The following is a 15,876-nucleotide window of genomic DNA, read 5'->3' as shown; positions in this document are numbered from 1 at the left end:
TCGCTGGGCTTTATTCTTCACCCGGTTCAATTTTTTTGTGACCTACCGACCAGGTTCTAAGAATACTAAGGCGGACGCCCTGTCCAGATGTTTTTCGGGGGGAGAGCCATGTGAGGAGCCGGTGCCTATCCTCCAAAAGGGTGTTGTAGTCTCGGCTATCACGACAGAAGTGGAGGCAGAGATTGCTGAGGCGCAGGAGGAGGTACCGCCGGGTCTGCCTCCTAATAAATCGTTTGTGCCACTACAGCTACGCTTAAAAGTGTTAGGGGAATATCACGATACTGTCCTGGCAGGCCACCCAGGGGTTAAGGGCACTCTGGAACTTGTATCACGTCGTTTTTGGCTGCCCAAAATCCGGCAGGACGTGGCCTCATATGTGTCTGCCTGTACCACGTGCGCACGGGCCAAGACACCATGTTCCCATCCTACTGGCATGTTGCATCCTCTCTGTGTGCCCAGTAAGCCATGGACTGAGATTTCCATGGATTTTATTACGGATTTGCCCTCCTCGGCTGGGAACACGGTCATTCTGGTAATAGTTGATCGGTTCTCTAAAATGTCGCATTTCGTTGCTTTGCCATCTTTGCCCAATGCGAAGACCCTTGCTCAGGTATTTATTCGCGAGGTGGTCAGACTTCATGGTGTCCCGTCTGACATTGTATCTGATAGAGGTACACAATTTGTGGCAAAATTTTGGAGAGCGTTTTGTTCACGTCTAGGGATCAAATTGTCTCATTCTTCGGCTTTCCATCCTCAGTCGAATGGGCAGACTGAGCGTATGAACCAAAACCTGGAACAATACTTACGCTGTTTTGTGTCTGACAATCAGGAAGAGTGGTCGGCATTTCTTCCTCTGGCTGAATTTGCGATAAACAATCATTGTCAGGAATCATCTGGGGAATCTCCTTTTTTTGTATTTATGGTCAACATCCCCAATTCTCTACCTTGTGCCAGGGGTGCTCGGTTGGCATCCCTGAGGAGGACCAGTTGGGAGCACAATTGTCATCCGTTTGGAGGAGAGTAAAGCAGCGCTTGCTGAGTGTAGGGTCTAAGTATAGACGTGTGGCTGACCGTAAACGTGTGCCAGGTCCAGACCTGTGTGTGGGTGATTGGGTATGGTTGTCTACAAGGAACATCAAACTCAAATTACCATTGCTTAAGTTGGGTCCCAGGTTCATTGGTCCATTTAGGATCTCCGCAATTGTCAACCCTGTGGCATTTCGTTTGGAGTTACCTGCCATATACAAGATACATAATGTGTTTCACAAGGCGTTACTTAAAAAGGTTGTGGGTTCTGTGGATGTTTCTCCCGTGCCACCGCCTCCCGTCTTGGTGGAGGGCACGTTGGAGTTCGAGGTGTCCAAGGTGGTTGACTCTCGGGTAGTGCGTCGCACTCTACAGTACCTGGTTCACTGGCGTGGCTATGGTCCGGAGGAGAGAACTTGGGTGCCGGCTTCGGACATACATGCAGACCGACTGGTTACGATATTTCATCGCCGTCATCCGGACAAGCCAGGCCCTCGTCATTGTGAGGTTCCTGGGGTCCCTCATAGAAGGAGGGGTACTGTCATGTCGGACATGGTTCGCACCAGGTTGTCTGGCAGACAGCGGTAATACCCCATCCTACCACTTTGTTCTCAGCGGTGCCGGTTGGTCTTCGGATCCGGCTTGGATTGGGTTAACCAGGTTGTTAGTCTGGGTGAGGGCTTAGCCACGTCCCCTGCCTTTATATTGTCCTGCGTGACTATGGGCGTCGCCGACTATAGCTCTTGCCTTGTGCTAGCGTTACCAGTCTGAAGGGGGCGTCTTAGGAACATACAATATCTGGTGTAGTATATTCCGTTGTTGCCATTATTTCCTCCCTGCTTGGTATTATTTGGTTGCCCTTGCACCTTATTGTTTTCTCTTGTGTGTACGCGGTGTGGTGCGTTTCCCTTACCCTTGTCCATACTTATTTGTGGGGTCTAGTGTTTGGTCTCTTCACTGGGTGGAGGGTGGTGGGTTCAGCTTAGGGCTGGACAGGAGACAAGGACAGGGTGGAGGCCCAGGCAGGCACACCTTCAGTGTAAACCCTGGGTTGAGGGAAAGTCAGGGTTTCCTCTAGTCTGAGGGACACCACAGGGGCCCCGGGGTTCAGCCTAGAGTTACCTAAGCTTCCCGTGACAGCAAGCCATAGTTAGCAAAAAATGGTCTTTGGGATGTAGAACTGTGTTTGGAGTTATTATAGGCAAATTCTGCTGTTGGTAAATAGTCCACTCAGTGATCCTATAGGTAAGAAATAAAACAGCGCAGGTATTGTTCTAGAGTTTGGTTAGTTCTTTCAGTCTGCCCATTGGATTGTGGTTGGGAGGCAGTAGACATATTGACAGTAACTCCTAAAGCTGTACAGAAGCTTTTCCAAAATCTTGATGTAAACTGTACACCTTTATCAGAAATTACATTGTCAGGAATTCCATGCAGCCTAAAATCTCTTCAACTAATAATTCTGCAATTTGTTCAGCAGTACGAATCCCTTTAGTCAGAATAAAATGGGCTATCTTAGTGAGCCAATCCACCACAAGAAGGATAACAGTCATTTCTTTAGATGGAGGTAGGTCCACGATAATATCCATTGACATTGATCCGCAAGGCCTGGATGGAAATGGGAGATCTTGAAGAAGTGCTAGAGGAGAAGATTGTGGCGTCTTGTTCCATGCACATGTTAAACAGGAGAAAACATATTTTCTCACATTCTTCCTACAATTAGGCCACCAAAAAGAACGAAACAGTAGTTCTTGCATTTACATGACTCCAGGGTGTTCTACAAGTTTAGAATCATGGACAAGTTTGAAGACTTAAAGTCAAGAAGATTTGGGGACATATATTTGGTGGTTCTGCATCTAAAACCCTTCCTTAAAAGAAAGATCAATGTCTTTTAGAAGGATGGTTAAGAAAAAAGTCAGTTAGGTATCCATCTTTAATCTTCGTTAAACATTCTATGAAGTCCAGTATTCCCCACAAAAAAATTTGGGACGTTAATTTGGTACAGTTAGTGTTAGACCTCTCCTGAGGTCCAGGTTCAGTAAATTTCCTGGACAGAGCATCAGCCTTGCTGTTTCTTGAGCCAAGCCAGTAAGAAATTATAAAATTAAACCTGGAGAAAAGCAAGGCCCAATGTACTTGTCTTGCAGACAACCTCTTAGCTGTACGAATGAATTCTAAATTTTTATGCTCGGTAAAGACAGTCACCGGATGATTAGCCACTTCCAAAAGATGTCTCCATTCAGAGAAGGTGACTTCAATAGCTAAAAGTTCTTTATTTCCAATGTCATCATTCTTTTCTGCATATGACATGGTATGAGAAAGGAATGCACATGGATGAAGTTGCATTTTGCCTCCATCTCGCTGTGACAACATGGCTGAGTTCTTCTACATGACACACCTAAAAACTCTGATTGTATCACAACTACTGCACCCAGTTAACTAAGTGATTCATTGCTGGAATCGGGGTCTCTTTTCCTACATTATGCTGCTCTCAGATGAGGCAGCAAAACCTGGTGACAGATTCCCTTTGAGAACCTTTTCCGCCGGTTAGTCAAATGCTCAAAAAATGTTTAATTATCGTGACTTGTCTGATAGCAAACCTAAAGGCTATCCAGCGTAATTCTGCCCCAAAGTCAGCCTACCATTTTAAATTACTATCTGTTTTGAACAGTTTGTCCATATCAGGTCCTACAGTTGTGGCCAAAAATATTGACACCCCTGCAATTTTGTCAGATAATACTCAGTTTCTTCCTGAAAATTATTGCAAACACAAATTCTTTGCTATTATTATCTTCATTTAATTTGTCTGAAATGAAAAAACTCAAAAAGAATTGTCCTAATGCCAAATTGGATATAATTCCACACCAAACATAAAAAAGAGGGTGGACAAAAGTATTGGCACTGTTCGAAAAATCATGTGATGCTTCTCTAATTTGTGTAATTAACAGCACCTGTAACTTACCTGTGGCACCTAACAAGTGTTGGCAATAACTAAATCACACTTGCAGCCATTTGACATGGATTAAAGTTGACTCAACCTCTGTCCTGTGTCATTGTGTGTACCACATTGAGCATGGAGAAAAGAAAGAAGACCAAAGAACTATCTGAGGACTTGAGAAACCAAATTGTGAGGAAGCATGAGCAATCTCAAGGCTACAAGTCCATCTCCAAAGACCTGAATGTTCCTGTGTCTACCGTGCGCAGTGTCATCAAGAAGTTTAAAGCCCATGGCACTGTGGCTAACCTCCCTAGATTTGGACGGAAAAGAAAAATTGACAAGAGATTTCAACGCAAGATTGTGCGGATGTTGGATAAAGAACCTCGACTAACATCCAAACAAGTTCAAGCTGCCCTGCAGTCCGAGGGTACAACAGTGTCAACCCGTACTATCCGTCGGCGTCTGAATGAAAAGGGACTGTATGGTAGGAGACCCAGGAAGACCCCACTTCTTACCCCGAGACATAAAAAAGCCAGGCTGGAGTTTGCCAAAACTTACCTGAAAAAGCCTAAAATGTTTTGGAAGAATGTTCTCTGGTCACATGAGAAAAAAGTAGAGCTTTTTGGGCAAAGGCATCAACATAGAGTTTACAGGAGAAAAAAAGAGGCATTCAAAGAAAAGAACACGGTCCCTACAGTCAAACATGGCGGAGGTTCCCTGATGTTTTGGGGTTGCTTTGCTGCCTCTGGCACTGGACTGCTTGACCGTGTGCATGGCATTATGAAGTTTGAAGACTACCAACAAATTTTGCAGCATAATGTAGGGCCCAGTGTGAGAAAGCTGGGTCTCCCTCAGAGGTCATGGGTCTTCCAGCAGGACAATGACCCAAAACAGACTTCAAAAAGCACTAGAAAATGGTTTGAGAGAAAGCACTGGAGACTTCTAAGGTGGCCAGCAATGAGTCCAGACCTGAATCCCATAGAACACCTGTGGCGAGATCTAAAAATGGAAGTTTGGAGAAGGCACCCTTCAAATATTAGGGACCTGGAGCAGTTTGCCAAAGAAGAATGGTCTAAAATTCCAGCAGAGCATTGTAAGAAACTCATTGATGGTTACCGGAAGTGGTTGGTCGCAGTTATTTTGGCTAATGGTTGTGCAACCAAGTATTAGGCTGAGGGTGCCAAAACTTTTGTCTGGCCCATTTTTGGAGTTTTGTGTGAAATGATCAATGTTTTGCTTCTTGCTTCATTCTCTTTTGTATTTTTTCATTTAAGACAAATTAAATGAAGATAGTAATACCAAAGAATTTGTGATTGCAATCAGTTTCAGGAAGAAACTGAGTATTATCTGACAAAATTGCAGGGGTGTCAATACTTTTGGCTACAACTGTATCTGTGCCATTATATTTGACAGAAGGACTCATTGTATTAATTGTAAATTTGGCAAAGATATTACAGTGAAAGACGTCTACTGATATTAAACATTTTTCAAAAAGTTTTACTCATATGCTTTCCAAGATTGCTAAAACGCTGATTCATGAAGACAAGAGTAGAATTATTTCTGGCAGATTCTCAATGTTCTTAAATATGCAGGTGAATGGGAGAGCCACTCTATCCTATCCCTTGGCATTGTTAAGGCTTTTGACAGTTTTGAATGGGATTTCCTTTTGTAAGTCATAGGTAGATTTGGTAGAGGAGAGAAAAGTTTCTGCTGGATCAATCCACTTTCTTTATTCCAAGCCAATACTGACAGATAGCTTGCATGATCATTTAAAGGAACTGTCCAGTCTTCATCAGAATTGCAAGTGATAGCGGGCAGTCATGTAAGGGGCTGACATTGGTATGGACAGCAGAGACACGCTGCCCCTTTAAGAGACAGCACACCCTTGGCTGACGCGAGGAGAAAAACGTGCAGCTTAGAACTGACTGAACCTGTGGGATTGTGTATACCCTTCTGGAGATAACGAAGGTGGTTTTCCTGTGATACTGCGAGAAGCCACGAAGATCTACAAGGAAAGAATTCAGAAGAGGGAGTTCACCGTTTCTAGGAGCAGGTTTGGAATCATCACACAAGGACAAGACCACGTTGCACAGAGCTTCCAGGGAGGACATCGCATCATCTTGCAGAGAACTGCAGGGGGCCCCCAGAATGGAACTGAGACACCAACTTTACCGTGAGTGTTAACCCTGTGTGCGCACATGTTTAGGGCTTAGGATAGGCTGCAATAGACAGAGCACGGTAGCCGTGCAGCCGAAGTAGCAGTGGCCAGTCAGGCTACAGTTAGAGTAGCAGCATACTGTACTTTATTGTATTGTTTCGCCTTTTGAAAGAATACACTGATCTGTAATAGTTGGTGCACCGTGCCATTTGTATAGCCCAGCTAGAGAATATCACTTTTGTAAATTGTTTTATGTTATTGCATACCCCTGTTTACACTTTCCTAACACTGCATTCCTTGCCTGTAAATAAATTAAACCTTTGTTGTTTTCACCTCATCTTGTGTACCGTAGTCTCCCTGCATTGTGGTGGTCCCCCGGCCATCACTTCAGTCACATGACCACAAGTATGCAATTTGCATACTTCCAGCTACATTCCAACTAGACATGCCTGGCTTCTCTGAATACAAGTTAATTGAAAGAAGCCGAGCATGTCTAGTTGGCATGTGACCACATATATACAAATTGTGTACTTATTCTCCTGTATGAGTTGCTATCTGATAACATCCTCACTTGGACTTAACAAAAGTTATGTCACTTGGTACCGAATATTTTGATTGTTAATATCTCTACAACGGAGAAAAGAAATTAAAAAAAATGTTTTACTCCGCTCTGCAGCCACAATAATGGCCAGTTCAACATAAAAAAAATTGGTGAAAGGTTCATTTTTGTTACTTTACGATTTTTATAAATCCATATCTGATATTTTGAACTATATCCCTAATTGTAAACTTTCTAAATTTTGTTAAAGGAATTATTTTTACTTGTGAACAAAAACAATGGGACTCTACATACAACAATGATTGTAATTTATTTTAATAGAAACTGACTCAATTTAACATTATGCAAATGCTTCACTGTTCTTAATTTTTGCAAAAAATAAAATTCACTTTTGCCTAGATCAACTAAAAGTGGACTGGTTACATATCTGGAATTGTTGTCAATACAGCCTTATTGGATGCAGGTTTATGAGCTTATCCAAAAAAGATTAAGTGGATTTATTTTTAACACCCTTGGTTATTGGAACTGGTTAATAATAAAACTTGTACAAAAGAGTGATAGAATTTACTTAAGTTAGAAACTTTTATTTTTGGCCAACTTATTACTGCAAGGAAATGATTCCCTTAGACATCTAAGTCTGTTAGAGAGCAGCCTCATTTAACCAGTTCAAGATCATTTACCCCATTCCTGGCCCAGGTACATTTTGTTTTGTTTTTTTCAAACATGAGGCTTAAAATTGTATAACTTTATTTCTCATTTGGAAATTCAAGTAGTTATTTAGTCTTTTTTTGTTGGAATATGTTTGGTGCAACAACTCCATTCCTGTCTATGAGTGCTTAGTTGCTAGATTTGTATGCTGTTCATGAAGTTAGAACAGAAAAAACCTCCCAGAGGCTCACACAGGGAGAGCATGTGACTGTATTTCCTGTTTTTCGTGTGTCTGTCTATGAGAGAAGCAGCCTGCTGTAGAAGATGCACAGAGAGACACACAAATGATTTATTCCTGATCTATGGCATCATATGAAGATGGGAGGCGCCGGACCGGACCGCGACACCTATCGGACCGGACCGCCCCCTCCGGTGAGTATAATCTAAAGTGTTTTTCTTATCTTTCAGGTTACATCAGGGGGGCTTACCTACAGCATTACTGACTGCTGTAGATAAGCCCCTGATGTCAATGCAGGCAGCTGATAAGGCAAAAAAAAAGGGTGACAGATCCCCTTTTAACTTATCATATATTGTTCCTGATTGTTCCTGAATAAAAAAAGCTCTGTTGTCACACTCCTTGAGTAGCCTGAATAATCCGCTGCCAACAGTACTTCATATTACTGTGTACACAGAACTTATTTAATGCTGTGTATAAAGCAATGGAGAAGGTACAGACAGATCCCCACTTCTGCGGCTACTCCATCGTATGTAGATGCTCTCTTAGGTGCTCCTATTTTAAGACGTCACTTTAGAATACAGCGATCATTGGTAAAAGTCATCTGGCAATAGGATTCACCAGATAATTATGATTATGTTGCTACCCAACTTAGGCTGCGCTCCAACAATGAGCTTTTGTTGAGTTTTTGATGTTGCAGAATTTCTGCATCATTTCTGCACCTATAATATAAATTACATATTGCTTTCGTTTTTTTTCATTGGATTTTTGAGTGTATTTTTTTACATGTGTTTTTAACACAAGTTTAATGCAACTCTATGGAGAAAATCTGCATAGAAAATTCAGAGTACTTGCAACAGGTCAGTTTACGCTGGGTAACAAAAAGCAGAGTGGGCTTGAAATTTCTATAAATCCTATCACACTTAAACTTTATTTATTTAACCCCTTAGTGACCGAGCCAATTTTTACCTTAATTACCAAGCCAAATTTTACAACTCTGACCAGTGTCATTTTATGTGGTAATAACTCTGGAACGCTTCAACAGATCCCACTGACTCAGAGAATGTTTTTCGTAGCATATTGTACTTCATGATAGCAGTAACATTGTTTAAGAAAAAAATGAAAATTTGGCAATAAATATTGAAAATTTTGCAATTTTCGAACTTTTAATTTTAGTGCCCTTAAATCATAGAATCATAGAATAGTAGAGTTGGAAGGGACCTCCTGGGCCATCTGGTCCAACCCCCTGCTCAAAGCAGGATTCGCTAAATCATCCCAGTCAGATGTCTGTCCAGCCTCTGTTTGAAGACTTCCATTGAAGGAGAACTCACCACTTCTCGTGGCAGCTTGTTCCACTCATTGATCACTCTAACTGTCAAAAAGTTTTTTCTAATATCTAATCTGTGTCTCCTCCCATTCAGTTTCATCCCATTGCTTCTAGTCTTTCCTTGTGCAAATGAGAATAAAGTTGATCCTTCTACAATGTGACAGCCCTTTAGATATTTGTAGACAGGTATTAAGTCTCCTCTCAGTCTTCTCTTTTGCAAACTAAACAATCCCAAATCCTGCAACCTTTCCTCATAAGACAGGGTTTGCAAACCGGTCACCATTTTGGTTGCTCTTTTCTGAACTTGCTCCAGTTTGTTGATGTCTTTTTTAAAATGTGGTGCCCAAAACTGGACACAATATTCCAGATGAGGTCTGACCAAAGAGGAGTAGAGGGAAATAATGACTTCACGTGATCTAGACTGTATGCTTCTGTTAATACATCCTAGAATTGCATTTGCCTTTTTTGTTGCTGCATCACACTGTTGACTCATATTCAGTCTGTGATCTATTAGTATACCCAAGTCTTTTTCACATGTGCTGTTGCTTAGCCCTATTCCTCCCATTCTGTATATGCTTTTTTCATTTTTATTGCCCAGATGTAGTACTTTGCATTTTTCCCTGTTAAAAACCATTATGTTAGTTGCTGCCCACTTCTCCAGTTTATTTATATCTTTTTGAATCCTCTCTCTTCTCTAGTATTAGCTATCCCTCCTAGCTTTGTGTCATCAGCAAATTTAATCAGTTTACCCTCAATTCCTTCATCTAAATCGTTGATAAAGATGTTGAACAATACAGGGCCCAGGACAGAGCCCTGTGGTACCCCACTTGAGACATTCTTCCAACTGGATGTGCAGCCATTTACGACCACTCTTTGGGTCCGATCACTAAGCCAGTTATGAATCCACCTAACAGTTGCCTTGTCCATTCCATACTTAGTCATTTTTTCAATAAGGAGTGTATGAGATACTTTGTCAAATGCTTTGCTGAAGTCATGATATACTATATCTACAGCATTTCCTTGATCCACCCAATCAGTGATTCCGTCATAGAAGGAAGTTAGTCTGACATGACTTATTAGTTACAAACCCAGGCTGACTCTGTTTAATCACTTCATTCTTATCCAGGTACTGACATACTTGTTGTTTAATAATTTGTTCAAAGATCTTTCCTGGTATAGAAGTCAGACTCACCGGCCTATAGTTGCCTGGGTCCACCTTCTTCCCCTTTTTGAAGATAGGAACAACATTTGCTCTTCTCCAGTCTTCTGGGACTTCTCCTGTTCTCCAAGAATTTTCAAAGATTATGGAGAGGGGTTAAAAAATTTCTTCTGCTATCTCCTTCAGTACTCTGGGGTGTAATTCATCTGGACCTGGAGACTTGAATTCATTTAGGTTAGCTAAGTGTTTCCTCACTATCTTTCTGTTTATAGATTTCCTGGATTCTTCTATTCCCTTAATAGGACAGTGAAGAACAGTTGATGTTACATTTCCTTTCTGAGAGAAAACAGATGCAAAATAGGAATTTAAAAGTTCGGCCTTCTCAACATCCTGTCTTACCATTTCATCATTTTCATCCTGTAAAAATCCTATAGCATCTTTGACTTTTCTTTTACTTTTGACATATCCCCAAAATCCTTTATTATTGCTTTTGACATCTCTTGCAAGCCTCAATTCATTGTCAGCTTTAGATAATCTGATTTGTGCCCTGCAGGTTCTGCAGACAGCATTATATTCTTCTTTAGATATGCCTCTCTCTTTCCATTTTATAAACATTTTTTTCTTCCTTTTTAGCATGTGCTTAAGTTCTGTGTTCATCCATCCTGGCTTCCTTAAATGCTTCCTATTCTTCCCTCTTTTCGGAATTGTTAACAATTGTGCTTTGAGAATTTCATTTTTCAAGATTTCCCATCCTTCCTGGACATTTTTGTCTTTAAGGATATCCAGCTATTGGATCCCTCCAATTTTCTTTATGAATCCCTTAAAATCTGCCTTTCTGAAATCTAACCTTGACGTCTGAGTCTTCACAGGTCTTCCTCCTCTAGTTATCCAAAATTCTAAAATAGCATGATCGCTACCTCCTAGGGTCCCAGCCACTTTTACCTCCTCAACCATTTCCTCCCTGTTTATAAGGATTAGATCCAAGGTAGCAGTTCCCCTTGTTTTCTCCCCTACCTTTTGGAAGATAAAGTTGTCAGCAAGAGAGGATAAGAATTTCCTTGACCTGTTAGTTTTGCCTGAGAGAGATTCCCAACAAATGTCTGGATAGTTGAAATCTCCCATGACAACTATGTCATATTTTTTGGAGAACTTGGCCATTTGATGCATAAAGAGTTCATCCATATCTTCAGCTTGCACAGGTGGTCTGTAGTAAATGCCTACAATGGTGTCCTTTCCATTGTTCTGTCCTTGTAATCTTACCCAAACAGTTTCCACAGAACTCCCAGTCTCTGAAGCTTCAATCTCTGTGCAGATATACACGTTTCTAACACACAATGCGACATCTCCTCCTCGTTTATCAAGTCTGTTTCTTGCAAATAAGTTGTATCCTTCTAGTCTTGTATTGCAATCATGTGTATTGTCCCACCAAGTTTCAGTGATTCCAATGACATCATATTTCTTTTCCTGTGTTAGTAGTTCCAATTCTCCTTGTTTGTTGCCCATGCTTTGTGCATTAGTATAGAAACATTTTAGTTTGTGATTGGTTTCTCTTTCTCCAATATTTTTATTAATTAGATTTTGTCTTTGTTCTTCCTTTCCACTTCTAATAGCAGAGTTCTCAATAGCATTTGTCAGGTGTATGGCTTTTTCTGGTCTTTTGCTTCCCTTCCCATGTTGTTCTAGTTTAAAGCTCTCCTTACAAGTGTAGCAAGGCGACTTCCAAATACATGTTTTCAGTCTTTGTAATAAATAAATCAAAGAGTTATGAGTCTGACACACAAAATAGTTCATAAATAACATTTCCCACATGTCTACTTTACATCAGCACAATTTTGGATACATATTTTTTTGCTAGAAGGGTTAAAAGTTGACCAGCGATTTCTCATTTTACCAACAAAATTTACAAAGCTATTTTTTAGAGACCGCATCACGTTTGAAGTGAGTTTGGCGGCCTATATGACAGGAAATACCCAAAAGTGACACTATTCTAAATACTGCACCTATTAAAATGGTCAAAACCACATTCAAAAACTTTATTAACCCTTCAGGTGCTTCACAGGGACTAAAGCAATGTGGAAGGAACTTTTTTCACCAAAATTTTACTTTAGTTCCACATTTTTTACAAGGGTAACAGGAAAAAATGAACCCTAAAATTAGTTGTGAAATTTCTTCTGAGTGTGTCAATACCCAATATGTTGGGGAAATCCACTATTTGGGCGCATGGCACATCTTGGAAGGAAAGTAGCACAGTTTTACTTTTTGAATGCAAAAATGACTGGAATCGAGAGCGGAAGCGATGTCGCGTTTGGAGAGCACCTGATGTACCTAAACAGTGGAACCACAAGGGACACCATTTTGGAAACTAGACCCCTTAAGCAATGTATCCAGATGTGTGGTGAGCACCTTGAACCCCCAGGTGCTTCACAGAAGTTTATAACGTAGAGCTGTGAAAATAAAAAAAAATCAGATTTTACCCACAAAAATGTACTCTTAGCCCCAATTTTTTTAATTCTAAAAGGGTAACAGGGGAAAATGAACTCCAGGGGTATAGTAAGCAGTTGAACCCACAGGTACTACACAGAATGTAATAACATTAGGTTGTCATATTCAAAATGTTTCATTTTTTAGCAAAAATGTTGTTTTCGCCCAAAATTTGTAATATTCACAATGGATAATAAGAGAAAACGGACCCCATAATTTGATGTGCAATTTTTCCCAAAAACGACAATACCCCGTATGTGGTCAAAAACTTCTACTTGGGCACATTGCAGGGCTAGGAGAGGAAAGAGCACTATTTGCCTGGGATAGATTTGAAGAGTCACTGATATGTGAAAACAGCAGAAACCCCCCTCAGCTACCATATACACTCGTGTATAAGCCGAGATTTTCAGCCCATTTTCTTGGGCTGAAAGTCCCCCTCTCGGCTTATACGCGAGTCATATACCTGGGGTCGGAGGGGGAGCGGGGGTGTCAGAGATCATGCTTACCCCCTCCTGGCGTGGTCCCTACAGCCCCCCTGCTTGTCCCACGGTCTCCAGCGCCTGCATTCAACAGTCACGTGGTACTGCTCATTAAAGACATGAATGTGCACATATTCATGTCTTTAATGAGCGGTATCACGTGACCGCTGAAGGCAGGCGCCGGAGACCGGGGCTGCAGAGACCGTGCCAGGAGGGGGTGAATATATGCGATATTCACCTGTCACCGCTCCCACGCTGCTCGCTGCTGCCTGCTGCATCTTCTGTCAGTGATGTTCAGGTCAGAGGGCGCGGTGACATGGTCAGTGCGCGCCGCACCCTCTGCTGCCTGAATGTTACTGAGAGACGACGTGGCAGGCAGCGATGAGCAGCATGGGTACGGGGACAGGTGAATATCTCAGGTGCCGGGTCCTGAGCCAGCAGCAACATCGGCACCTGGCCCCCAGCAACGGAGAGGTGAGTATGTAATTTTTTTTTTATTTGAAGCAGCAGCGGCAGCATATGGGGATTATTCTATGGAGCATCTTATGGGGGCCTATTCTATAGGGCATCTTATGGGGGTATTCTATGGAGCATCTTATGGGGTATTCTATAGAGCATCTTATGGGGGCCTATTCTATGGAGCATCTTATGGGGGCCTATTCTATGGAGCATCTTATGGGGTATTCTATGGAGCATCTTATGGGGTATTCTATGGAGCATCTTATGGGGCCTATTTTATGGAGAATCTTATGGGGACCTATTCTATGGAGAATATTATGGGGGCCTATTCTGTGGAGCATCTTATGGGGGCCTATTCTATGGAGCATCTTATGAGGTATTCTATGGAGCATCTTATGGGGGCCTATTCTATGGAGCATCTTATGGGGGTCTATTCTATGGAGCATCTTATGGGGTATTCTATGGAACATCTTATGGGGGCCTAATCTATGGAGTATTGTTATGAATGAGTCACCGTAGGAGGCAAAAACAGAAATGCTAGCTAAGTCCAGAAAACCAGAGAAGTTGGCAGCTATCGGATTGCAGACCCCTGAACCTATCAACAACAACTAGCAGTAGCCGTGGGAGGTTCCTACGATGCCCTAGACCCCTCGATCACAGCCGGAGAACTGCCTAGCCTAAAGACAGAAAGGGAAATCTAAACTGCCCCAGAGCAGACCCCAAAGCAATAGGCAGCCCCCAACATATAATGACGGTGAAGCAAGAAGAAAAAACACTAACACAGATAGAAAGATAGACTGAGCAAATGATGGGGCCCAAGCTAACTAGATAGGACAGGATAGGAAAGCTGCTGTCTGCAATCCGCGAAAAACCCTATCAAAATAAGAGCCAACTGACTGACAGGGAAAAAAGGCCCTGAAGACACTAGGCTTCAAAAAGACTATGTCAGTACTCAGGTATTTTCTGAAGACAGGGCAAACCGACAAAAAAGGAATTCAGCTCACCCCAGCAGGGAATGGCAGAATCCAGAAAAGCAAGGCAAACTAAAACCAAAACACAAATGCAAAAAGGCAAAGCAGAAAACTTAGCTTTTGAGGAGCAGGAATCAGACTGGTCTCCTACAATTCCACAGAGAAATCACCAGCGAGGCAGAAGGGCGTCGGCTGCCTTATATCCAGTCAGAGATCCTCGTCGCCCAGTCATCCTCTCCCAGCTCAGGTGCTTGGTAATCAGCCTTACTACCTTCCTTCACCAGAAGAGGGAGTTCATCAGACCTCAATGGTGAAGGGGAAAATGAACTCATAACAGTAAAACTTAGCTTTTGAGGAGCAGGAATCAGACTGGTCTCCTAGAATTCCACAGAGAAATCACCAGCGAGGCAGAAGGGCGTCGGCTGCCTTATATCCAGTCAGAGATCCCCGTCGCCCAGTCATCCTCTCCCAGCTCAGGTGCTTGGTAATCAGCCTCACTACCTTCCTTCACCAGAAGAGGGAGTTCATCAGACCTCAATGGTGAAGGGGAAAATGAACTCATAACAGAGTATCTTATGGGGGCCTATTCTGTGGAGCATCTTATGGGGCCTATTCTATGGAGCATCTTATGGGGGAATATTCTATGTAGCATCTTATGGGGGCATATTCTATGGAGCATCTTATGGGAGCATTTTCTATGGAGCATATTATGGGGGCATAATGTATGGAGCATCTTATGGGGATATTCTATGGAGCATCTGGGGCATATTCTATGGAGCATCTTATGGGAGCATATTATATGGAGCATCTTATGGGGGCATAATGTATGGAGCATCTTATTGGGGGCATATTCTATGGAGCATCTTATGGGGGCCTATTCTATGGAGCATCTTAAGGGGGCATATTCTATGGAGCATCTTATGGGGGCATAATGTATGGAGCATCTTATGGGGTATTCTATGCAGCATCTTATGGGAGCATATTCTATGGAGCATCTTATGGGGGCATAATGTATGGAGCATCTTATGGGCATATTCTATGGGGCATTTTATGGGGTATTCTATGAAGCATCTTATGGGGCATATTCTATGGAGCATCTTATGGGGCATTTTATGGGAGCATATTCTATGGAGCATCTTATGGGGCCATAACCTTTATGGAACAGCATATGGGGCATATTATTCTATGGAGCATCTTATGGGGCCATTATTAACCTTTATGGAGCATTATATGGGGAGTGTTTTGTATGGAGCATCTTATGGGGCCATCATGAACTGTATGGAGCCTTATATGGGGCTCTTGATTCAATATGGATACTCAAAAACATTTAACCTACTGATGTCTCAATTAATTTTACTTTTATTGGTATCTATTTTTATTTTTGAAATTTACCAGTAGCTGCTGCATTTTCCACCCTAGGCTTATACGCGAGTCAATAA

Source organism: Dendrobates tinctorius, unplaced genomic scaffold (assembly GCF_039654945.1).
Source record: "Dendrobates tinctorius isolate UK_male_01 unplaced genomic scaffold, ASM3965494v1 ptg000071l, whole genome shotgun sequence".
NCBI classification, from domain to species: Eukaryota; Metazoa; Chordata; class Amphibia; order Anura; family Dendrobatidae; genus Dendrobates; species Dendrobates tinctorius.
This window is presented reverse-complemented; position numbering follows the sequence as displayed.